Raw genomic sequence first — 27,978 nt, 5'->3', positions numbered from 1 at the left:
ATTTGAAAATATATATATATCTTTAAATAATTCAACGGCCCGCAGTCAATTATTCCTTACTTAACAGTTATAACTTTATTGTAAAGTGTTATCAGTGTATTTAACTATATGCACTAAAAAAATTTAATCATTATGTAACTATTGTGTAAAATGTAATTATTGTACACATATGGGTATTATATTGTACCTTCAATGAAGGTTTCTGCATGTACACTCTTGGCTCTATTCCTAAGTCAATATACACACAAATTGGGGAAGGACAATTTGGCATCTCTAATTCACCTAACCTGCATGTTTTAGGACTGTGCGAGGAAACCGGAATGTCCGGCGTAAACCTACACTGACACATGCAAACTCCACACAGAAAGAGACAACAATGGTACCCACTAAGCCACCCTAGAGGGATGCTCTATTGATTTGCATTAAAATGTAGTGGGTTTATTTATCTGTGGCTAGTAAGACACTGTAAACCACAGAGCAAACACCCACAATACCCATGCTACTGCAGCAAAATCTACGTATAACACTCTAGTAACCACATATGAACATGCTACAACCACTCATAACCACTAATAACCACATAGCAGCACTTTGGCAAACACCCACTACACCTTAGTAACCACACAGCATTGCAACTTCACAGCAATTCCCTGACATCCACCCAGAACACCCATAAACAACACACAGACATGCTAACAATCACTGAGAACATCTTAGCAATTCCATAGTAATCATCCATATGCTATAGCATCAGAATGCACTAATGCTCAGATCACCTTACCGTACACAATAACGGTCTAGATCTCCCATCAACCACATTACTACCTCTCAGAGCACCAATCAGCATCAACAACCTACAGTAGCATGGTTGAGAGTTTGAAACACCACTCAGTACAAATCTTTCAGTTCAAAATACTAAAATGCTCTTTGGTTTTATAGCTCTGCTGATACGTACTGTATGGAGTGATTGAGATGTGGGTGTGATAAGGCTTGTATTGATCTAAATGTTACGTTTTCTCCCATCACACAGCGTGTGATAACGTGTGTGGTAACAGACTGTATTGACTGACCATGCTGAGGTGCTTTGTGTTAGATGACTGTGACATGATCAAATAAAGTCAGCCAGATCTTGAAAACTACATTTTAGCCATTACCGTCAATAGTGTTTAAAGGTAGCATACATGATGTAATGTGTATTTCTTTTGTGTCTATTTGGTGTCATTATCATAAAATTGCAGCGAGTGTGGGAATCTGAAATCATTGGACATGTGACTTTCATTACAAGTTCTCAGTTTTCTGTTCATCAAGGTTTGAGAGGAACCCTCCCTGACCCCACCGAGGGTTGCAAGCCCCCTCTAGCCCCAGAAAGATGACTGAGCACAGGACCGGGAGTTCCTTCGTGACCCGAGTAGCCTTTCACGCCAACCTTTAACGTGAGAACGGCAGCAGCTGTGGCGGCTGCTCGATGAGAACCACTGTTACCCTTCCGACGTGCTGATTACACATCTGTTAAACTAAGCTTTCACTCCAGTGGCTAATGCTGAAGATACCATCAAACAAGCTCAAGCTTGCAGGCTAAATCCGTGGCTTCAACCACTCCTAAGGATGGAGCGTTCAGGTGAGACCAGGTCCAGGCCTGTATGATAATCAGGGATAATGTTAGAGGCTGTACCTCTTTGTCTATCTCTGTATGTCCATTCTAATAGAGGCTGACAGTTAGCTTTGCTCTTTTATGGTCTTTGCGTCACTTGGAATCAGTCATTGTGAAATCAGGCGGTAAGAGGAGGGCAGGGCAGGGCGTATGTGAACACCCTCCCGCTCTTACAACATTCACATACACACACACACAGGCCAGGGTGTGGGTAAAAGCCAGGCTTTTCTCTGGATATGGGTCAGTCTGCCCTGGCCTGTAAAGCCGTATTGATTTTTTCTCTCTCTCAGAACAAAACTAATACACAGCCGCTGTCACTCCATGGTACAGAATCATTTCTTCTTTTCCACATGCAGCGTTCGGAAATGACAATGGACGCATTTGATACTGGGAAGACCTGATTTTTCGAGAGACGGCATAACAGACATTTCATCTTATCCCCATCCCCCACTGTAAAAGTGTGGAGCTTCACCCATATGTTTGTCTGTCAATGCAGATAATGTAGTCAAATGAAAGGAACTGATTTGACTGTCTGAGTGTGTGTCTGTGTGTGTGTGTGTGTGTGTGTGCGTCTGACAGGGGTCTGTTGCTTTGACCGTCTCAAAAACACTGCATATGACAGACAAACTATTACTTTGACTGTTCTATATAGGGTTCATTTTTGTTATATTTATGATATGCAGTATGTATGCATGTGTGTATACCACAGCTCTATAAGCCAGGCTACCAAAAAACACATTATGACACTACCTTTACTTAAATTTCTTGATAAGTCCTCCCATAACAGTTTCTTTGAAACACTCTAAAGCTTCCTCTGAAATGCATATTAAATGGCATGCACTGTTGCATTGACCTTTATGAAGTCATTTCCTTTATTTTTTTATATCACAGTATTTCTCATACATTCTCCATAAGAAAAATCTATGGGCAAGTTCTGCAAGCAAGCTGATAGAAATGCAAAAAAATCAGGAATACAGTGGGTCAACCTATTTTTAGGGGTCAAGCACCTATGGTGCTGTGACACCTATTGGAATTGTACTTCTTACCCAGTGGGAGTCTTTGGCAGCCCTATGAACCGTATGTAGGAAAATGATGAAATTTGGCTATAAATAGTCATGTGGCCAAAAATGGGGTCTCTAGCAGTAACTCTATAGCGCCACCATCAGCTCAAAAATTCAATGTTCAAATGGTTATAACTGGTGATCCATTAGATCTATGAAAATTCTACTTAGTACACGCGATTGTTCTTATCCCGCTTATTGAATTTGATACTTTACAGTAAGACTCCTCCCATTACAGTAGCGGCCATTTTTAAATGTACAGTATTTAGTTTTTTCACTACTCCTCCTTCAAATTTGGTTCAATTGTTATGGTTCAATTTGGCACAGGTGATCTTTGGAGTGAGCCGCATAGAAATGATCCAACAGAATTTTGATATTTATCTTAATTCAAAAGTAATAAATGCGTGAACTTAACGAGGTTGAAGCAAAATTGGTACTGAAGCTGTATCTCGGTCATTCTTTGATCAATAGAAATTAAATTTGGTACACTTCATGTTGACCGTGAACTGGGGGTCCATACCAAATTTGGTCACAGCGCCACCTATGGGTCATGAGATATGAAAAAGGAAATTTTTGCCCATTACTACTGAATTATCTGTCAGATAATTATGATCTAGGTATCTATGAATTCCTTGGCTCATGCCCCATCTGTCAATGTGTATTATGCCGGGTTTGACCGAAACGCCTGTCCGCCATTTTGAAATTTGTCATAAATTCCAATAACTTTTAAAGTATTAGGCATATCGGCGCAAGAATCGGTAGGGAGCTTCCGCATGATGTCCTGAAGGTACCTGGGAAGTCAAAGTACAGCGCCACCTAGGGGTTATAAACTATAACAGTTCTTATAGAACTGCTTATATCTTCTGAATATTTTGTCTGATATTAATTTTTGATTGAAATTGTATTCACTGGTTTATGCCGATCGCATCGATACCTCATTTGTCATTTTCCATCATTCTGTTCATGTGTTATTGTAAGGCATATGGTTAATTATTTTTTTCGCTACTCCTTTTACAAATTTTGTTTATTTTATGCCAGGTTCTGCTTGTATAATGTTTGGAGCAATCCGCACAGAAATGACTGGACAGATTTTTCTGGCATTTAGGAATTTTTTTGAGAAATACCTCTGTAAAGTTGACTGTGCCTGTGACGTTGTCTATTTGTCATAGTTAATTACTGTATAATACATTTTATAGCGTTACTGTACAGAATGTTCTTCTTGTCTTCAATCTCACTTGAGCTTTTTGATTCTCATATACATTGTATTTCTGTTATTTCTGCTCTGCGGTGTCATTTATGCATCTTTGGTGATTGCCATTTGTAAATGCTTGCATCTCTGTAAGCTCTTTTCTGCTGCTTTGAACCGTGTCAACTGAGTGGCGCATCTAGTAAATGACATGCATATAAATTCTTGGGTTCGAATCCAGCCTGAGGCAAGTGTTAATTTCTTCTATAAAAGTGTTGTTCTTTCTCACCTATTCTTCTCAACCTGTCTGTAGTTCACATATGTTCTAGTTTTGCCATGTTTTCTGTTGCTGCTCTGCACTGCGGTGGTTCTGCTCTGTGATTGCTGTGCCTTGTGTTCTTGATGCACTCTGGATGCTCAATGCGGCCTGGGTGATTGATACGTTGTATGTTTATTGCTGTGCTTTGGGTGCTCATTGCACTGAAGTTGCTTGGCCCCGTATCGCTGCTTGCAGCTTTATTTTTATATATTATTATTTCTTCCGTCTATGTTTTTTAAAAGCATTTTAACCAGGTGAATGTACAATGTTCTCTAATAATCCACAACATAACCAACCCAAACACATTCTGAAAATGTGAGTATACAATATTAACAAAGTACAATAAGTAAGAATTTGTCACTTTTTAGAAAACACAATCCTGTAAACAGAATATTGATGATGGACCTGAATGATCAGCATGTTATGCCTTTATCTTTCTAACACCATGTTATTCTGAACAGCCAACAATTATAAAAATCATCTCATTAGAAGTTTAACTGCACTTTAAAAGGTTAAATTAAACAGCTCAGCCAAAAAATAAAATTATGTCTATATTTCCACAAATTCATATGCGGTACTAATATATGCAACAAAGGGAAATATTCTGAGTAATGTTTAAACATTTTGTTGAGGACAATTAATAATAGCCTAACTATGGCTGTAATGCTCCCAATGTAATAAAAAGCATCATAAAAATGTAGATATTGAAGAGCTGCTCAGTCGCTCTTGGGTACTCTGCCTTGTTTAGTGCTGTTTTTGCCCCCTCGTGGGTTTTGCTTTCCTGTTTTCTTTTAAATAAAAATTCAGTGTTTTCCTTAGCTGTGTCTGCACATGGGTTCGTCTCCAGCTCACCCCTGACAAGAGCTGTAGCAAAAGATAAGTTGTTGTCTTGCTCTGTGCCTCAGTCAAGTCTATACTTTAATATTACTTTAAATAAAACAAAACCTTTTGTTTAAATAAAACAAATCTTAATTAAGATTAATCTAAACAGGTCAAGTAACGAGCGAATGAAAATCGTCCAATCACATGAGGTCAAAAATATAGAAACAGTACTGATTTGCTATAAACAAAAGTGGGAGTGTCAAACAGCTGGCTCAGGTCTTGTGCATGTCAAAAGTATGGACCTTTATAACAGTGAGTCTCAAACTAAAGGCTGTGCCAGCGGACTCCAGTTTTACGACATATCAATAAATACATTAATTTATCATGATTTTTGTGTAATTTAACCTAAGGCTACTAACCAACAACACTACATTCCATAGTTTAACATGTTTTGTTTCATTCAAATTTTCAGTTTTAGAATATTTATGTCATAAATTTTCTTTGGGGGGGGGCACGAAGGGATGCACCGTACACAAGAGGAGCCACACACCAAAAAACGTTTGAGAACCACATATGTACTCATTTGGATGGCATGTATTCACACAGAATTAAACTACATACAATTTTATAATAAATGGTAATATGACAACGAGAAGCATACAACATTAGGTAACACTTTATGTTACAGTGCCTTTGTTACACATTACATGTTACTATTATAGTAATAAATGTAAATTATAATTGCATGCAACCAACCCAAAACCAAACCCTAATACTAGAGTAAGAAGATGTTTTTACTTATAAGTACTCTTTACTAATTATTTTACTGTAACAGTAACTCCTTAAAATGAATTGTAACTAGACATCACATGCTAAATATAATTTACTTGTGTTTAAAATGTTTAAATAGCCTTCACTGAATAACTTGATGGGAAGGCGCCCCCTATTGACCAGCCGCAACTGGATCCCGCCCCACGCCATTGTGCACAACCTGACCTTTCCACCCTCATGCCAATCTCCAGTATGAATGGCCAGTGCTGAATAAATGAAGCCTCGTTGCATTTAAACCACAACTGTGGTGCAGGAATTTAAGGAGACAGACTCACTTCCCCGGCAGCTCTCGTTTAGCTCTCTCATTAGCTTGCTATTCTTTATCAAGTATGCTGTAGGCCTTTTCTCAATTACACTCATTTAGGTTGTGCCTGGTAATTACATTCAACTATGTTACCTGTAAGGTAGGCAACTGTAAATTAATTTGTATATTTTTTGTCTTGTTCTCTGGAGAAGTCATGGTGATTGTGAGACGTTATTCAAAGCAATAAAGTAAAGGCACTATAAAATTAATTTATTAGTATAGAGATTTAAGCTTAAGAGCAATATCAACATGTTCAGAAATAAGATACGGTATTCTAGGTTATTTAAAAGTCTTTATTACACAGCACTCTAAAATTACTTTTGTGAAGGATAGATGCACATTCTTTGGACTTGAAGGAGTGGATTCGTTTATTATAAAGATTGAAAGAGCTTATAAAAATATCTGAATATGTGTCCATATGAAAATAGGTGGACATATGTAACTCAACTCGGGTGGCTTTAGGGTGAGTAAATCATGGGGTAATTTTCTCTTTTAGCCAAACTATCCCTTTAAGGTACAGTAATTTGTGTGGGCGAGGTTTGCTTGGAATTCTCGTGCACCGGAAGTCGTGATTTACTTTACTTGTGACGTATTGTTGAGTGAAACTGAATATCACGCGAAGAAAATAGTTGGCATGGCTTTTGTTATCAACCGTGCCCTGATTGGATATAGAAAAGGAGACGTTTCATTTAGAAATAGAACTGGTATGATCCCACCAGAGCCTGACGTCATCTAATGGCCGTTTCACACGGTACGCGGTAAGCGGCAAAATCGCCGCGCGGCTTCAGCTTTTCTCTTGTATTTGGAAGCGTTTTGTGCAGCATTTAGTGCAAATAAGTTTATCTTCAACGGCGCCTGTCATGAAGTACGATGTCCGGAGAAGGAATAGGATTTTGGGTGCACGAGCAAGGCGTGTGGACCAACTCCGCTTCACCTCTGTAACCGCCCCCGTTTTGCCGTTTTCCGCACGTCTCCTATTGAAAAAGAACTAAACACTCGCGGTTGCCGCGTACCATGTGAAACGGCCTTAAGAATAATCGCCACAAAAGGGCGGAAGTTAATTTGCAGATTTTGATTGAAGTTTATGAGTTCACATGAATAAAAAAAATGACTTACACGGATAAATTGTTTATAATAACACTGCAATAGTACATAAAAAATAATTGTCAGTTTTGATTTCATTGGAACTTTATAGGGGTCATATTATGAGATTTTTTAAAGATGTAAAATAAGTCTTTGGTGTCCCCAGAGTACGTATGTAAAGTTTAAGCTCAAAATACCCCAACGATAATTTATTATAGCATGTTAAAATTGCCACTTTGAAGGTGCTAACAAAAATGTGCCGTTTTTGGGTGAGTCCTTTTAAATGCAAATAAGTTGATGAAATGCAAATACTGATCGCAATGATGGTGGTTTGTTGAATGTTTATCTCCACTTTTTTCTCTGCACTAAATGACAGTGGCGTGGTTGGATAGTGCAGACTAAGGTGCGATATTATTGTAATTAAACTTGCTACATACATCACAAAACAGGGGAAATGACCTAATTTTTGAACACAGTCTCACCCCATTTCGTCAATATTTGACGACACTTGACCATTCGTCATATGTTGACGTGAAGGGTATACCTTTCGCGTCATTTTTTGACGAACTGGGGACTTCAATACTATTACGTCCGTTGCATTCTCTTTCCTATTTTATTACCATTTGCGCGTCGGTTTAGGGTTAGATTACGCAAAATTAAACAGTGTACACGAAATTAAACAGTGTACGCGAAATTAAACAGTTGTCACCTGGCGTTGGGGTTAGAAACAGTTGTCACCTGGCGTTGGGGTTAGAGTTAGGTTTGGGTAGGGATGTCATTATGTAAATCTAACCCTAAACCGACGCGCAAATGGTAATAAAATAGGAAAGAGAATGCAACGGACGTAATAGTATTGAAGTCCCCAGTTCGTCAAAAAATGACGTGAAAGGTATACCCTTCACGTCAACATATGACGAATGGTCAAGTGTCGTCAAATATTGACGAAATGGGGTGAGACTGGGTTGAATTTTTCACATGCTTGATGAGAATGGTTTACCAAGACAAGGTTACTGGGTGGTTGTTTTTCACGTTTTCTAGGTTGATTGAAGCACTAGGGAGCCAATTATAGCACTTACACATGAAAAACCAGATTTTCACACTATGACCCCTTTAAACTCTACAAAATATCTTAAAATGCAACAATATTATATCAAGAGCAGTTGTTTTATGGTATTCTTGTGTGGATATTTGCAGTTGTTGGTTTTTTATGGTCAGTACAGAAACTTTTTAAAATATTATATGTGGATTTGCATAGATTTGGTGATTACATAACATGAGTCTCATTCTCATGTTGATCATTTGAAAAAGTTGCCTATTTTACACATATACTTGCATTGATGCTGTATACTGTACTTGCCCATAGGCTGCCATTTTGCATTACTGTAAGCTCATTTCCTGTGCATTTTTTTCAAACTGACAGGCAAGATACAGTTATAGTCTGTGGTAATGGATAACATGTCACAGATGCAGTACATAGACATTAAGTTAAGAAAACAACTTGAAAAATTTCTTTCAACTGTAAAGTTCTAAAATGTCAGAGGTCTATATTGCATCGGCTTCTTGCAATGTTCAGCAACTATATTTAACCATTTAATCATAAAGCAATTCAATGACTCTTGTCCGCTGAAGGAATCTGAGAGTCTTTCTCTTGGCACATGGCATTTACAGCCCATGTGTTTTGTGTGTCAAGTGCACTTTACGTATTTCGAGTGGCTTTCATTTCCTCTGTGGTTTTAACTGCTTGTTCAAGCGTCTTGTTGATTAGTGGTGAAATAAATCAGACTTTGTGACACACACATACACACTGGGAAGCTGCAATGCATGTTTGTGACAATGAAAGCACTCAATGGCTACTTATACCCAATTTGCCAATTACCAGATCCCCATTTCCAACTCACCATTCAACTTAAATCCAACAGGCTGGGTTAGTTCTCTCACAAACAACATGCCAAATTTTTGTTTTTTATAAACATTCTCAGACATTGTAGCAACTCGTAATAACTGCACATAATGTAAAAACTGCACAAAATGTAATAAGTATTACATTATTTTTGTAAATAATTGGTCAATAATGTTATACCTTAATTATACTTAGTAATAATAATAGTTTTTTATCCATTTAATTTTGCAGGTTTATTTTTCTTGTCATTCATTTTCAAAGCCTGTTTTTACATTTCTTACTGTGATATGAGGGTGGGAAATAAAATATTTAGTTTTTGGCATATTTATATACAAAAAGTTATGGACCATTTTCTAAAGAAAATGTGAAATCGTACTTGCCTTGGCAAAACTTGTGACTTTCTGTTTGTTACACACTTTTTAACGGATGTGTTAAAAACAACACATTAGTGTTGATTCTGGGACAACACACTAAATGCGTTGTCCCAGAATCCACACATCTCTGTGTTATCATTGAAACAACACATTTTGTGTTACTTTGTGTTACATTTATTTGAACAAAAATCAACACAAAATGACACATAATGTGTTAAAAGCTTAACACAAAAAGATGTGTAAAAATTAACACATCCTTTTCTAAGAGTGTAAGATAAGTCAATGAGGGTATTTTGTTTAGGTCCAGGCTGTTGCTACGTGATTGCTAGTGTTACTATTGGCACTTTTCTATTGCATTCAACCCCATGGTTTGGTTTGGGTCAGGTCGGGACAACTCACCTCATTTTATCTTGGTTAGCTTTTCCATCGAGTTAAGTAACACTTTTGAGTGGGAGGGATTATAGGCCTGTCATTATATTTGCGCTGCCTACTGCTGTAACATTATGTGTGAGCGTTGTTGTAGATTCCCATACATTTATTTATTTCTCAGTCTGACACAAAATTAAAATTGACCACCACAAATAGATGTTTTCACATCGCGTTTATCACTACCTCTGTCTCACATGACAGTTTCCGTACAAACACTGAGCCTCATTTAAGTAGCATTTATATGCGGACGTGCGCATCGCGAATGTGCCGCCACAAACATGCAAGTCTAGAAAAAACTGTTTTGGTGTTCCTGATTCACAACCTGTGGATTTTTTTCATCGCTAAAAGGGAGTTTGGGAACTTACAGCAAATCACAGATGACAAAATGTTTACTTGAGACAGCGCAAGCTAGCATGAGGGTAAAGCTAATCTTTTACATTAGTGACGATTCTCTCAGACCAATCAGTGATCTACAGTGTTTTCGTGTCATGTTTTGGTATCAGCTCGGGTCGCTTGGAACCTCAACTGAGGTGGTACTAAAAAAGTATCAGGTACTAGGTACTGCACCCAGTGGAAAAAGTTCCCTAAAGTAAGCTGACCCAAACCGTGGTGTACTGTAAATGGAAAAGCCCCATATGTGGTTGCTAGGGTACCTGAGGTAGTTGCTAGGGAGTAAATTGGCATCCACTAATGCAGTGGTGCCTGCGATATTACATATCTTTTATATCAGCTTGGCATCTTTTATGTATGTTAACATTTAAAAAAATTATAAAACATATCAACAAGTAAAATAAAATAAAGCATAAAACATGTCCTTGGTGGTGTTATCAGGGCTCGACATTAAGGCTTGTCCGCTTGTCCGGGACAAGTGGATTTTTTGTAGGACAAGTATAAGAGAAAATTAGTTGTCCGACTGGACAAGTTAAATTTCAAACAATGTTACTTAATGTTATGTGCCGTTAACGAGAGAGCAGAATGCGCAGCGCAAACACCGAACGGAATATTGAACAGAGAGCACGGCGCGCCGACACACAAACGTTTAACTTGTTAACTGTTTATTGTTACTAAACAAGCTGCGCGCGCATGAAACTTGATCGACGAACACGGAGGGGCGGGAGTCGCGGGACAGCATGGAGTGGAGTGGAGAGTGATGTTTCTTCAGGCTCCGGCGTGAATATAAATGACAGACACTTCAACCGCGTTTTCATCACTGTTTTTTCTCTTCTAAAGCTCGGTAAAAACACATAATGGGCTTAAAATTTTGTTTAAGAATCTGTTTTATAATGAGAATCTCTCTTTCAGCGCGCCTATATGTGCGCCGCGTGACAGCCGATTTAAATATGACAGAGTTCGTCACTGTACATTAAAAATCCCACAGGAACATTACAGCGTAAATGCTAGGATTAAGATTGATTATATATATTACAGATAATCTGGATACATTTACCCTAATAAGTTTTTAAAACATGGTAATGTTTTAATGTTTTGCTTTAGTGTTTTAATGTCAGACAATCATTGAAGTAGTAGCCTTCAAAATATACATGCTTTTCTGGTCTCTCTAGTTTTTTCAGTAATGGGAGATATAAATTCTGGTTTCAAAGTAAATTTCAAAAGTTTTATTTGATTAAATAGTTTAAAAAACATGGAGGTTGAATTATGACTATAAATTGTATGTTAATCTCAATTCATTTTAATAAAAATTAAAGTATTGTAGCAATTGTATGTTATACATCATTCTGATTAACACACCTATAATACTTAAAAGTATTTTAAGGTTGGATGATTTTATATGCCACCCCAGAGTAACTGCTGGCACCTGCCTGGCCGCCCATGAAAAATCCCTTGCTAATTAGCAAAACACAAAAAATACATTATATTATAAATCTTTACCCGGACAAGTGACTTTTGTGCATAGACAAGTGAAACACAAATTTACTTGTCCAAAGGACAAGTTCCTCAAAAAGTAAATGTCAAGCCATGGTGTTATGCACTTAAGGGGGTCGCACACCAGACGAGAAGCATTGCGTGTAGGACAACTCGCAGGTATGGCACACCGAACGTGCATGTTAAATAGCATAAGCTTAGTCATACAGAGTCTACTTCAAGATGACAAATATGCTTTACCAGCCTATGTTAATCAATAACGATTTGGGACAAATATGATGTTATTCAATGATAAACTATGTGAGTGGCGCAGCAGGGATTTGAGCAGCCAGACACCACCGGTGTGTATACATTCATAGAACATAATGTGTTTGATTTTTAGATACATGGCGTCCGGTGCGCGACCCCTTTAGGCATTCTGTGTCAAATGAGAGACTTTAAAAAAGTGAACTGCCTCCATTTGAAAGCACTGTGCATTCTAGCAGCAACTGCATGGTTCAGATTTTTGCAAGTGATACATGCCAAATGTTGAACTTTTTTTGTGCCTACTGACAGAAAGAGTACAGTTCTGATTAAGGAGAATGGTTACAGCACTGTATTGTTATGATGAGACCTCTATGTTTATGCTTTGGTGCTTAGAGAAATTAACTGTAAACTAATAGAGCTGATCAACATGCAATTAACAGCAATGTGGACTGTTCCAACCAAATCATGAAGCGTGCCAATGACAGCAAGTTTCCCTGACCAAATATCAATATGTGACAAATATGGAGTCATATTTCTGACTATGCAAGCTTGATTTCAGTGCAACATTAAGAAAATGTGTCGGAACACAACTCATAACAGAGCGCAAGTATGTATTGCATTCTCATCTTAGGCCAGCCACACATTTGGAGATTTGAAGCCCAGTTTTGTGCCCAATTTGCCTCAAAAAAGTAGCATGCTTTATATGCAAGCTCACCTGTGCATTTGCTTAACTGTATGTCTTAAAGCGCAAGCAGATGAAACATATCAGCGCGTTTGTTTGTGTGACATACTAAGATTCATCATGCAAACACCAAAGATGTCTAGAAGGGAAAGAGATGCATCCTGGTGAATTGTTTGTTTTCTCTCTCACGCACACAGCATGGCCCCTGTTTGTTAATTTGACCTTGCTGCACTGGGTTTTGAATGATTAACCTGTTCAGACTGATGATTACAAGTTCAAAGGAGTTCTGGAGTTAATGCACATGAACTGAGTGTGCTACTGGTTAACAGCACATCGGCGGCACTTTTTTCAATGCATACAGGTGAAGGGCTCAAATGATCATGGGCTATTTTAGACATGCTGGTTTCCAATTTACCCACAATTTACACACACACACGTTGGCATATGTGGTTTACAGGGACAATTCCATACACGCAATGCTTTTTTTATTGTACAAATTGTATATTCTATTCCCCTTACCTACCTCAATGTCCCTACCCCATTAATGTCCCCATAAACCACACACCCCCTTCCCCCCTCCACAAACACACAGTCCATCATCTCATTAAAAAGAGACTTTTACAACTCCAGCCAACTTGTGTCTATGGTTAATATTTTCCCTTGTTTCAGACTATTATCTGACAGGGAATCAGGTGTCATTAGGTCTAGAGAAAGAGCTTTAGCATTAGCTTTCAGGAAGTGCAGGAGAAATGCTTGGGTGCTTTTCATGTGCGTTATTTTCAGACTTACTACAGCAGTTATTTCAAGAGCTTCTCAGAACTCTTTGCATAAAGCTGTAATGTCATAAAGGCTTCAGGGATTCTGGGTATTGTAGAAGGTTCCACAAACAGCTAAGTGCTAAACAAATATTAGTATGTGGTAAAATGTTTCGCTCTACATGTAAAGTGCTTCTGAGAAAGTCAAAAGTGGGATTACATTATTACCTCACACACAAACACTAATAAACACTACTTTCACACTAGAGCTTTTAGTATGGACCCAAATTAAATTGGCACAAAATTATTTTCAAAAGGACAATGAAAGCACACGTATTGACCTCACATGGGTGCTTAAATAAAAATCAGATAAGAAAAGTATAAGTGTGTCGACTTGACTTCGAAAAGTTATTTTCACAAGAATCACATTGTATCGTACTGTTTATGATTGATTTATGTGCAGATTAGAATGTCTGGAAATGTGCTTACTTACATTATGTGTGTAAAGATGCAAATATTGCACCTGGTCATGACCAGGGTCCGAAATTAACACCCGCCAGCTGCCAAATGCGGGTGGATTTTCCGTTTGGCGACTAAATTCAAAAGGCTACCTCGTCACACTGGCGGGTGATTTTCATACCAAAATATTAATGCAATATAATGTGTTTGCCAGTAACTAATCTGGGGACGAGGTGAGCGAGCCACAGAAAGTCTACGCTCCAAGTCTCGCACTAGAGACGGTCTGTTGCTAGCTAGTACTGCAGGTAACTTCCGGTCTGCAGCTATCTGCTGCATATTAGCTGCTATGTGGCGACATTTACCGGGAGTGAGCCAACCTTTGAAACGAAAACTCACAGACGAAAAGGGGGATCAGTTAAATAAAACAAGAAAGTTTTGTGAGAAATGGAGGGATGGAAATAATAAAGTTTCAAGAGGCTGGCTACAATATGATTCTGATGCTGTCGTGATGAGTTGTTTGGTGTGTCACCAGTATGCTTAAAATAAAAACAGAAACCACTAATTTGTCATTGGAAAAAAAACGATGAAACTTGAGAACATTTGTGACCATGAATACAGCAAATGAAATTAATGTACATGTGACAAAAAAGCTGTTTATTATTCTGGCATTTATTATAAAAAATATGCTTGTCTGGTGGATTTTTTCATCTACCAGTTCCCGTGGTTGGTGAGCAAAAAAGTTAATTTCGGACCCTGGTCATGACACATGCATAAACCAATGAGATTTGAATTTTTTGTTTAATCAACTTAGATTTTCAAGTCTTTTCAACTTACTATTATTTATCTTGACAAGAGATGAGTTGCTACAACTAATAAAATGAAGTTGACATATTTCAATGAGTTGATTAAACGGCAAGTATTTTTTTACAGTGTGCCAATGTATTTTTAATGCTAGTATGTATTAATTTTATGTTAAATAATTTTAAAATATAATTAATTTGTTTGTTTTTGGCTGCAATATTTAAAAGGGAGATCCTTGTCAGGAAGAGACATTGTAACACACTAACAGGACGTTATAATGTTCTCTAAATGCTCCCCCGCGGTCCTGAATTTTCCGAAGATCAAGTCCTAATGATAACCTCAGGCCTAATTCAACAATTATTTGTGGTGCCCTTTTGACAATCATTCCACTTGCGTGCACAATACGACCACTAAACTCGAGATGGCTTTTTCATGCCAGCCTCATTCATACGATCTTTCCTCTTCTCTTTATCACAGCGAGCAGGCACATCACATTCAAAGAAAGCAGAAAATTCTCTAATACTCTTATTCCTCGCTTTAGCATGCATATTAAATATACCACAACAGACACAGCCCCTGAGCAATTGTGTCTGTAAAATCACACATGTACCACAGCTATACTTTTTACTCAGTTAAAACTAGCTATGTTTCAGACCCTACTGGGTAACACTTTATTTCTAGTCCACTTTAGACATTTTACTACAGTAATTATAAGTAACTTTGCAACTACTTATCAACTACCAATCTTTACAGTATTAGCAGACGGTCTGCTTAATATCTATTAACACTTTATTGTGATGATATCTCAACAGACATTCAACTGACCAAGTATTTTTGTGCAGGTGCATGTCATCTTATTCTAATAACCCTAACCCCAAACTATTCCCTAACCCTTACAGTCTACTAAGACTCTGATGACATAGTTGCAAATTAATGAAAGTAAGTTGACATGAAGTTGAAAAGTTAACTATATTTAGTTGTAACCAATTGACTGATCTGAAACGCTCCACATGTGCTGCACCTTCGCACACTAAACGAAGCACACAACAATTTGGTTCTTTATATTTATAATATAATTTTTATTTAAAATATAAGATTCACCTGATGATTGAAGAGCACATACAGTATGAGGCCTTTACATACTATACAGAAAGGGACAAAAACTTAGTTATTGTTTGATTGGTATTTCATTGTTATAATTATAATCAAGAATTTTTGTTGAAATCCTTTCGGACATCAGCGCAGGGGTGTCATGCACCATTATTTTATAAGGTGGCACAGTGTGCACAGTTCAAATAAATTTGCGCATAAACAAAAATGTAGAGCTTTCACTTTTTTCTTGGCACTTCCACTTGCATTTCTATCGAGTCCCTCCTGCCCTCATCCGAAAACCACTAATATAAATGTGTTGACTAACTTTTGTGTCAAATACTTCTATCAATTTATTTAATCAGAATAATGACATATTGGCAGAAGTAACATCTGAAATGGCATTTATGTTTATTTATGTTGTGTTTAACAACTGTGATATGTTATAAATTAATGTCATTTTAAATGCATAAATTATAAATAATAGATTTTAATATCCAATGCTACAAAAACAATAATGCCGTAATCTACACTTTTCATTTTTTTTTTAACTTTCATTATTAAAAACTTAAAAAATATATTTATATAAAATTATTATAGAAACACATTTTTTTGCACAGAAATTTACCTCATATGTGAGCATGTGATTTCATGCTCCTGTGAACTCTGGCGCTGTACCAAAATTAATCTACAAATATAACTTATTATGACTTTATTATTTTTACTTTTTATATTTAACTATACCTTTTTTACACATTCAGGGTTAACTGTACATTACCGTATTGTGGTTTGGAAGAGTTGTGAGTGTTTCTGACAACATTTAAATTCTTCAGATAACCTGTGACCGCGCCCAAATGCTGATGACCTCTGCGCCTGCGTCTGCAGGTGCAGCGCCTGCCGCCTAAATGAAGCAACATGTAACACAATCATCGTATCAAAACAAGAAAACTCTCTGAAAAGTGACAAGGATTAAGCACATAACTCATAATATCGTTCATATTGAACAGATAAAAAGACAAATAACAGATTAATAAGCTCTTCTTTGATTTGTAGGAGGCATGCAAAATCCATTTGGCTCAAAAACTGGGCATGACGCCTCTGATCGGTGGACTTTAGTTCTACTGCTGATACAAATAACATAATACAACATAACAGAGCTGTACAAACAATACTTTCACAGGATTATGCTGGAACTGGCATACTGTTGACTGATTTTTTTTAATGTCTGTGCATCAAGAGTGGGAAGTTTATTCGCTATGATGCCATGCACAGAACTGGCCTGACACAGCTGAAATGTATACAAATGTAAGATTTGATATATTTCAACACAGTGTAATGTTAGAGCTTTCACTTTTGAGTAATCTAGACATGAATAATAAATTAGCCTTCAGGTTTATGTATTTTCCCTCATATCAGCTGTGTTATTTATAGCTTCATCTTTATTACAAGCTTAAATATATGACACAATATTGTGGCATTTTGATGGTGGAGGGGGCTGGAGTCGGCCAAATAAACATTTGCTTAATCAATCACAGAAACTCAGTATCAGGCAATACCTCCTACAGCGCCACTGTACTCACACCCACACCATGGTCTCAGAACACGGTTTGATTATCTTTGCACGCATTTAGCAATGTTTAATGGGAGATACTGAGCAAAGTTTTACTTTGCCGCATTGTTTTGTTCGAGTGACCTTGAATGCATGGGCCAAAAGCACGGAAGTTAAAAAATAAATAATTAAACGGTTTATAGTTGAAACTAAAGAAAAAAACAGCTAATTGAACAGCTGCAGTCTGATGAAGTGCCACCCCATATGCTGGCGTTAAAAAAAAGCAATTTCTGTGCATCTAACAGAAGAAGAGAGCACAAAAAGCTCTCATTTAATCAACTAACATTGATATTACTTCTGGCAATTAGAGACATGCTGATAATGATATGAGTTTTCAGCTGTAAATAATTATGCTGCCTTCAGGCCACACTTTTTTCTTTCTTACTGTATTTATAAACAATAATCAAAGCACCAGGCAGAAGTCGAGGGGCCTTTGTTTGTTGCCGTACTGCAGTTTGGGGAAAAACATCGGTGTGCCCCCCTGGTGTTGCCCTTGGCTGCGCTGACCTTCAGGAGATCGGTGCTAGCAGCACTGGCAGCTAATGCATCAGCATATTGATCCTTACACTTTCATTTCCAGCGGCCTGTGTCCACACACGCTTATTTGGCCTGAAAGCAGAGAGGGACGCATAACAACCCCGTAGCCTAAAACTGCAGGAGACATGCAGACAGAGCAAAGACTGTAGAATTTTGTTGGTTCTCCTTGAGATTTCATGTTAAGGAGTAGAGGTATGCTCATACTTTTAGTTCGATTCGTTTGGTTTGGTCTGGACCAAAAAAGAAAAAAATTATTAAGTCCTGGTTCGCTTAGTGTTTACACATTTAACAGCGAACCTGAAGATCACAAACCTAAATGTGTAAGGATAAGATCACCACCCAATTGGTCGGCTTTGATGATGAATTGTATGTGACAGAAGTCTGATCATCCACAACAACAATGCTACATGCTGGAGTAAACCTGCTTATTTTATGTGTCTTCTTTATATGGAGGAAATATTAACAGCTCAGAGCTCATGAAGATATTTTACTATCACCAAAAATTTTATAAACCTATATGCTCGATGAACCAAATGTTAATGAGTCTCTTATCTTTTCTGTTGCTTTACGTTTGCCCTCTGCTCATTTTGTTTATACAAACACCATTCATCCCACTGCAAAATCAGGGTGGCATGTGATATCACATCCTGTTTTGGTTCATTGTGCTGTCTTTGGTCAATGTGTGTTCACATATGAGTCAAATCGCACCAGAGTTTGTTTGGAAACGGGCCGAGACCCACCATTTCAGCAGTCTCAGTTCGCTTGTTTAGTGTGCACCAAAGTTCAGGTGGCAGCATTCACGTTTACTCAAAAGAACTGCACCAACCGAACAATCGTTAAAACAAGAGTTTGTTTTAATCAAACCGAACATGTCAAGTATGAATGAACCCTAGTCTCCTTTCTACAGAAGGTCTGGGAGCCATGGTCGCTTTGACTGGCAAAGGTCTATGCCAGAGACCATATGACTGACACGTAAACCAACCAATCACGTTTTTCTTTGTGCCGCGTCATGTTTAGGGGCTTAGAGAAAAACAGACCGGTGTGCAACCAAGGTCTCTAAAGTTTATAACTAGGGCTGCATGATAAATGACATTGTCATGCGCATCTCGTCAGTAAAGCCGGTTTCTTGATTAGTAGTAAATCTCCATCACCTGCCGGAATTTACTACACAAAGCCGTAGTTCAAACTGGTCAAAATCGCATTAATTATCGCAGGCATTATGTCCTCAATAATGAATGCTAAATTGCCCCGATTGTCAGTGAACTATGGCTTTGTGTAGTAAATGCCCCTCCATCTGAAACCAGGTGATGAAAATTTACGTATTTAAATAACTTTGGTAGTCACATTTTTGGTGGTAGATTAGCGAACGTCCTGTCAAAACATCAGAACTGCAAGCATCGTTCTAAAAACCATGGTTACCATGGGTCTGTTCCCCACTACAACTACTGTAAAACAATAAATGTACCTTGTTAAAATTTTATGCAAATATCTGATAAAATTAGAAAGTTACAAGCAAAAACATATGAATAAGCATTATTTTCGGTCACACACCTTCCGTTGGCATCCATATATAACTTTTTCCTCTGATTTCTAATATTAAAAATATCATAACTTTCTCATTCCTCAACGGAAAAAAAGGGAAATGTCTGCTCTGTCTAGTCATGTGATAAATTTTGAGCTTTGTGCTTTTTGAAAATTCTGTCATCATACCTACCACCAATCACCCCTCAATTTCAAAACGCGTATGTTAGCCACCACAGGACAAACATGTCGTCATCTTAGACATGTAGGGACGAAACAAGCTCTGTAGGACAGTTTGTCCATTTAGGGCTACTGTAGAAACATGACAGCGACCTCCATGTAAGGGGTCCCGCGGTGGATGGAGACAAAAACTCCATCTTTTGTATTTTTTCACACAATCATTTTTTTTACTGGACTTTGTTCTTGTCACTACTCCATTTTAGGGGCACTTCAGGTAGGAGAGATGCGTAAACAGACACTCCAGATAAAGAGAAAATTATTGTTATTCGCCAAGTGTATTAATTGTCCACACGAACTGAAATTATTGTGGTACTCCCTCGAAAGTTTATCCAAGAGCTCTGATCTTCGAAGGGATTATGCGGCTTTCACATAGGACGTGGTATGCGCTGAGCTCACTGCTGGGTTCAGCACAGTCAAGATACCCTGTTTTTCTATTGGTCGCGCCTGTAATCGTCACAGAGCGCAACTATTTTGAACTTTGACCGCGGTGTGAGCTCGCGCTTTGGTCGACGCAACAACAAACGCATGGCGCAAACCATTGAAATGAGTGGGTTTCATAGCGCAGACCACATCCTATGTGAAAGCCGCATAAGGGTATAAGGGAAAATCACTTCCAATTGCTATTCACGGACTGATTCGTGAGCTAGGGAACTTATTGAGACACACGGAAGGTGTTAAAAACCAGTAGGTGGCGGAATGTTACAAATGGTGAAACGTTAATGTGATGTTATCAGAAAAATATCGCATGGATGGGAAGGGCTCTTAGCCAATCAGATTCGAGAACCAGAAAGAACCGTTGTATAATTATGTTTATACTACATGTTCGTTGAATGATTGAATCTAATGGCAGATGAACGTTCTGAGTTGTGCAATTATTTTCTGGGAAACGCACGGCGAACGTAGTTTCAGGCAACTCTCTTAAACACATTACAGTTCCATATCATTTCGCATAGTTAACTGTAATTACGGACTAACAAAAACAACATGACAGACAATTTTCTGAGCCAATTATTTTTTCTTACGCTGTTTAGAGACGCACAGAGATAGCCTTGTTCACACAATCTCTCTCTCGCTCGCTCTCTCTCTCTTTTCCTTTTTTATTCTCTCTCTGTGTTTCTGTCGCTCTTGCTCTCTTTCTAATAACTTCATTAATAACTGCATAAGAATGCTATCAACGGCTCAAGCATCCATTGCCAGCTTTAAAATGACGATTTGGGAACAAGCAAAAGAGCGGTTGGATGAGACGTGGAAGAAATAGTCCTACTCACAATAGCGATTTAAGTACAAAAATCAATCAATGATCAAAATGATCAATGTCTTAAGGTGTGGTAACCGTAGTATAAGCGGAATAATTGACTCCGGGCCGTTGAATTATTAAACAATGCACATCCGAGGTGCAACGGCCACTCCTCTACGCGTTGTAGCCGAATCACCACCTCGGGTGTGCATTATTGTTCTAATAATTCCGTCGTCCTTACGTATTAAATTACTGTCAAGAGATGCAAAGTTACACAAATGCACCTTTAATTGTTTAGCGGGTGTAACCTCTCACCTATTGGAGTTAAAGTGGGCATTTCGGGTTTGGCTAATGTGGCACATGAAATTTAAATGCCTTAGTGGTTAGTGTCTGTCTTACATGCTGCTTCCTTTTGTATGTCCTTTATATTGTGCAATTAACAGAAAATATATAGTTTTAAAAGAGAGACTTGGGGCTTATGTAATTTACTGTACAGTTATAGTTGTAATGGTTGCATGAAACTACACATGGAAACATTAAGATAATGTTCCACTATTCATATAAAGACTTAATTAAACAAAAATGCTATTTACCTGCATAAAACAAGAAAATATTGTGTGGTCAAATACACTGTAACCAGTAAAAAAAAAGTAAAATTCACTGACTTTAGATGATATCAGGGTTCTAAATTAACTTTTTTGATCACCAGCCAATGTGGCTGGTAACTTTCTAAAGTTACCAGCCAATCAGCATTTCCACTAGCCAAATTTTTTCAGGTGAAAAAAAATTACGAATGCATTTGATAATTTTATTAACATTGTTAGTATGAAAAACACATAAAGTGAGGCTTCTCCAAGCAAGGCTCTCTTCAATACGACCTGTCTTGGCAGTTTTAATTAACGTTAGACTCTGACTTTGGGCACTCTCATGGTCCTTTAGCCCTACTGCCTCAACTTTAAAATTATTTGTTCCCACCACAAATTGTTCGTTTCGTTTTTTTCTTTCACGTACATGCATATTTTCAACATTATACAATGATAGCAATGATTAATAACTTATTTTTACAAGAATATTTTTACAATATTTGACTGCTATACTAAAATAATCTCAGTCATAGTTACTGCTAACTGTTTATGTATGTCCTAGTTAAACATTAGTAAACTAAATATTAATTTCACACATGTGTTGATTTTCTCAGCAACAATGCAATTCTATAGACTTGACAAGAGGTTCTCCTGAAATGTTTTCCTCTAATGTTTGAGACCTGACAGGGTGTGAGGATGTAGTTTTCTCTTACGTTACCTCCCTTAGTCTCATCATCTTTCCTTTCTGCTTCCCTTTCCCTGCTTTGCAAAAAACATTTCTGACGTCCACAGAAGCCAATAGTAATCGAGTCAAAATAAGATTAACATTATAATTTAGAAACTTAACTTTAGTTTCGTCATGTTTTTATAAGCTAACATAATCGCGTGACGTTGAATGCGGTTGTGCGTGGATAAACGCAATGACGCGCCGACATGGCTTTGTGCGTGTATGCATCAGTGCGCCTGCTGCATCGCTTATTCGCTTTTACAAGCGCATATAGATCCGTTTTTGCCGCTTTTATCTTTGTAAAGGAATGCACTACTTAACTGCTAAAATCTTAACTTGAGATTTACACCGGGGCACAACAGATTTAGAATATAGCCTCTTTCACACAGTAGTTCTGGTAAAATACCATAAATTTACCAGAATGAATTTACCAGTAAATACAAAAATGTGCTGTTCACACATGCAGTGACGTTCCGTCTTTTTACCAGTAAGACATCATTCACACATCAGTATCAAAATACCGGTAAACTCGGAGAGAAAGCGGAAGTACCTGTGGCGCGCGGCCGCCGAGCTCCGTCCATTTCGTATTTGTAAACAATGGCGAGTTATGACTTAATATCCACGGTCCGTATTTTGTTGTTTTCACATCTGTGGCAAACGGTCGTGAAGTTGCTCGTGACAAAACAAATTGCGTTAGGCGGCGTCAAACGGAACCTGCGTTTGGACATTAGGCTTCACAGATGGTGTGCTAAGGACGTCGGCAATATAGCAAACAGATGGTAAGCTGTTTTAAACAACTTTGGTGAAGAAATGTGGATGTTAACTTCAGGTGTGCTCGAATTTTAAGCAGCATGTCTGTGGAACGAACGTAAACAGTGCGGGGTTAAACGCGTCATCTGTATAAAAAACTTTCTGATTGGCCCGAGCTGTCAGCGCGGTCTGACGTCATCCATTCTAAATGCCGGTAATCCTATATTTTTCGTTCACACATAGCGCTTACCGGTAAATTACTGGTAATCTTACAACCTGTCTTACTGGTAAATTGGGAGCACTGATTTACCGGAAAGGTTCTGTTCACACATGACATGTTAACTGCAATTTACCAGTAAATTACCAGTAAAGACTGTATGTGTGAAAGGGACTTATGGCATGTGCCGCCTTCCTTGTGTGTTCTTGTGGATGCGCTCCGTTCGTTTCCATGGTTTCTCGCGCTGGTTTCACTGCAAACTGCGCGCAGCCAGTGGTGTATGAAACATCATCACGTAGCATTACGGTACAGTGTTCATGGGAAATGTAGGAAGTACTGCCAGAGGAATAAATGTCCGAGAACAGAGCATTATGTATCATGCATGCAATGCCTCATGCATCACCGGCCAAACTGGCTAGTAAGTTTTTATGAACACCCGCCAAAATTAATTTTAACCCGCATTTGGCGGGTTGGCGGGTGTTAATTTAGAACCCTGGATGATATAGCTTAGACTTTCGACTGCTGTATCCCACAGCAAAAGAAATCCTAATTAAGAAAGTGTGGCAATTAATGAGTGGTAAATGTACCACCTCAGTAAAGTCACATCAATAATAGGCTGCTGCAGTATTTCCTCACCACAGTACATCCAGTCTGGTTGGTGACCACAGAGCACAGCAGACAGTGAACTTTGCTTACCAACTTCATCCAGTGTGGGTATCGACAAAGATGAAGAACATAATTAAGGAAACATATGAAAGGCTGCTCGAGGTCTGCGATTAATTAGCCTTCTGTCTATATTCTCATCAATACCCGATTAACAAATGACACATTGCCCTATGAATGCCATTGATCTGCCTGCATTCTACAGCATTAATAAGCTGAAGCCTCCTAATGAACTGAAAATCTGACAAAGAAGTGGAAAGTCATTTAATGTTACTGAAAGTGCACACCACATGATCCTATAGCTCATCCCTCAGCATACACACTACACAACTGATTCCAGACTGAGTGTTTTGTTCAGTGCAGATATTTCTATTTAATTGCTTCTTCTTTTCTACAACAGAACTGAATGTTGACTGCATAAACACTGTTGGCGACTGATTACATCAACAGTATTTTGTTCTGGACAAATACGTTTTGGTTTTGACAAACAACTGCAAAGTGACTTAAAAAGAGACTTGATATAAATTAATAGTGCCCCAGCAATCCCGTTTTAGTCTCCTTAGACTAATGATAGTAAAGAACACTTAGATGAGGGATGATCATCTGTCCTCCAATTGCTGCCTTACTCAGGTTAATTAGATAGGATAACATCATCAACCCCTTTCATGCCTTACACATGGAATTAATTGGATAAGCCGAAACTGGATTTAGGTTATGTATAATCACGTAAACAATCGTAATAAGTTAAACAGGCTAGGCACGGTCCACGTCACAAGATGTCTTATTTAGATTCTCCAACAACGTACCTAATAAGCACATGGACACTAATGGCATACTTTACAATAATGAATTAGTAAAGTAGAACAATATGCAGTATGGCAGCACAGGATCTGTAAAAAGTCATCTAGTTTGATGCTCCTATAATAAAATTAAGTAATTAGTCAAGGTGGTTTAATAAAGCCATGTCATATGGAAAATGTCTTTAAGGAAAAACGTCAATCATGCTGTGATTGAAGGAAGACACTTAAAGTATCAGTATTAAAATGTGTGTTTAGCTAGTGTAGTAGCTTCATAGGTATTAGTTAGCAGTAATTATCCAAGAAGTTCATACTGAATGTAAATAAAAACTGCTAGCTACATTTATGCTTCTATGTTGGACCTGCACCGTACTCATTAGTTTACATTTACACTTCTGTTTCGTAGTTCACGTTGATGTGCAATTACACATGCAGACCGCTAGTAGGCAAACAAAAGGTATTCATTTTTTAAATACAAAAGTAAAATAAAGCTCCTTTCAAAACACTCAGTGTAGCCACAATGTAGTGGAATAAGAGACTTGAGTGTAACCATCGTGTTTTTCGGGGTGAAGCGTCTTCAAATGCTATTAGTAGTACTCATATTAAAGTTATTAATACTTGTGCAACCCATCGAAAATGCAGCATGGCATTTGAGACATGTTAACGTTTTATTAGTTTGAAATATTAACAAACAGCGGACTTACGGCTGCACGCTTTCCTTTCTTCACCGCTCTAAGTAAACAGTGGTTGCATCAAGCGTGTGGTAACTTTCTGGTGTTTGCATTCAGAGCAGCGAAGAAGAGATGAGTTTCGCTTTGCAGCAGTAGCTTTAGCATTAGCTATAACGGGCATTACTAGGTTTATTATGAAAATGGTATCGGATCGGTACATGGGTTCAAGTACTCGCCGATTCCGATGCCAGAATTTTTTGTGGTATCGGCCGCATTTCTGATATCGGAATCAGAACAACTCTAGTAAATAGACAGCAACATTTGTCTTAACTGGAAATGTTAAAAAAGCTCCTCAACTTAGTCAATTTCTGATTTTACTATCACAAGCGTTAATGCGTGAGAAATCCAACAACATTTATTGACCTGAGGGAGAAAACCAATCACAGCACTTGCAATCTGTTACATTTTTGCAGAAGTCCAAATCAGGTTTTAATAAAAAGTTTATGTATGTTTCTCTCTAAAAAGAGAAATAAATTACCATCACACAATACCAAAATCCAGACATGTTACTACTGAATTTGTAAGATGACCATGGCCATTATTATAAGATGTTTGTGACCAATATTTTAATGCAAGTGAAACTTTTTCTCCACTACGCCACCAAAGAGAACAGACAAGGGTATTTAGCAAGAGCAGTAGGCCTTAACATCAAGCAGGTACATAACTTTGCAAACAGATGAAAAGTCTAGGATGACTTAGGATAACTGGCTTTGCGCATGCTGGAAAGGATATTTCTAGAAATCTGAAGACCAGGGAGGGCGAAGGAGATCCTCAGCAGTAGTGTAGCAGCAGTTCATGGCTTGTGACTTCGTTGTATGTGGCGAGGCGAGACTCTGCAATGGCTTCTGATTGGCCAACATGGCTTTACGGTAAGGGATATATTGCCATCTGTTGGTTTGGCATTCACTGTAAACAAAAATGCAGCATTAATTTTAAATCATCTAAAAAAACATAAGATTGGGAACAATTGGTTTTGTTGCATTATTATCAACAGCAACATGTGCTTTTGTGTGTTGTTGAGGCCAAACATATACAATGTTCTAGTCATGCAGTGTGTTGTGTAGCCTCTATCATCCTTCACAACAGATGTTTGGCTCCTCTGGTTGGCTTTGTGTAGAGTATGTTTTGTAAATTATGTAAAAGGTACTTTTGTGTAAATTGTCATACTACATAATGTATGTTTACAAAGCTGCAAGGCTGCTTACCTTAGATGTGAACTAATTACAGCTATTGATGAATTGAGGTAACAAAGGGCTCTATTGCACATAAATTCACTTTCTGATCTCCATCAATAATGAAAGACCTTTTAGAATGAGCTGGATAGGCCATCTGCTACATGCACCTCTCTTGCCATAGGCCTAACTAACAAATATAACATTTAACATCAAATGTTATTGTGTACAGAGACAGTATATCATACCATCATGTAGTGTATGTCATGAGGTAGTATTAACACATCTAATTTGAACATCTAATAAACTGCAAACCTACCCATCTTAATATGATAAATGCTTGGCTAATGAATAATAAATAGGTTACAAGACTGGATGCTTCATAAAAGTTACCAAAGCAACGTCAGTTTGGCCTAATTAACATTCATGAGGTTAGGTTTTAGCGGTGCATGACCCAGCCATACGTCACTGTCGCCACAGCAACGGATGCCTCACCTGGGAACTCTAGAGGTATCTGTAACGTGTGTCTGCATGGCCTAAACAAACTTTTCTTAGATGACGATACAGACATGATGTAGTTAGAAAATACAATTTAAAGAAACAACAGCAAAGCAACATCCTATAATGACATCAGTTTCTCATACCTTACTAAGGTAAGTGATGTAATGTGGTATGTGTGTGTTTCTTATTGATTATTATTATATATACTGTAGACCTTTATGATATCATGACCTCTTGCTTATATTGTGCTGTGTTTCAGTTTAATAGAAATATCCTATTTTAGTTGAATTGTTTTCTTTTTGGTGGCTTACTAAAGTTGCAAAAAATATTTGTGGACATGGTAATACTGTGGTTATTTATTAAACTATCAATGATTACACTGCAAATTCCATGGCTTATTTATGTTAATCCAGTGTTCTTCACATCCAGCCCTAAAGAGCCGGTGCCCTGCAGAGTTTAGCTCCAACCTTAATCCAACACACCTACCTGGGATTTTCTAGTGATCATGAATTCAATTCAATTCAATTCAATTTTATTTATATAGCGCTTTTCACAATTGTTAATTGTTGCAAAGCAGCTTTACATGAGTAGATGTAGAGGAGAACATTGAAAATCAATACATAGTATAAGAAGTAGAATATAGCGGCTAAGGATAAAAAACCGTGTAAGCGAGCATATTAATAATGTAACGTGTACAGTAAAGTGCTAAGTTAAGCCAAAGTTGGCTGACTCTCCCTGGGACTAAAAAACCCCCTAGGAGAAAACCCAATGGGAAAAAATCCTAGAAGGACAAAAAACCCTAGGGAGAGATTAATA

The sequence above is a fragment of the Paramisgurnus dabryanus genome, chromosome 22, assembly GCF_030506205.2.
Source record: "Paramisgurnus dabryanus chromosome 22, PD_genome_1.1, whole genome shotgun sequence".
Taxonomy (NCBI): Eukaryota; Metazoa; Chordata; class Actinopteri; order Cypriniformes; family Cobitidae; genus Paramisgurnus; species Paramisgurnus dabryanus.
The sequence above is the reverse complement of the archived record's forward strand: the minus strand, read 5'-3'. Positions refer to the sequence as shown.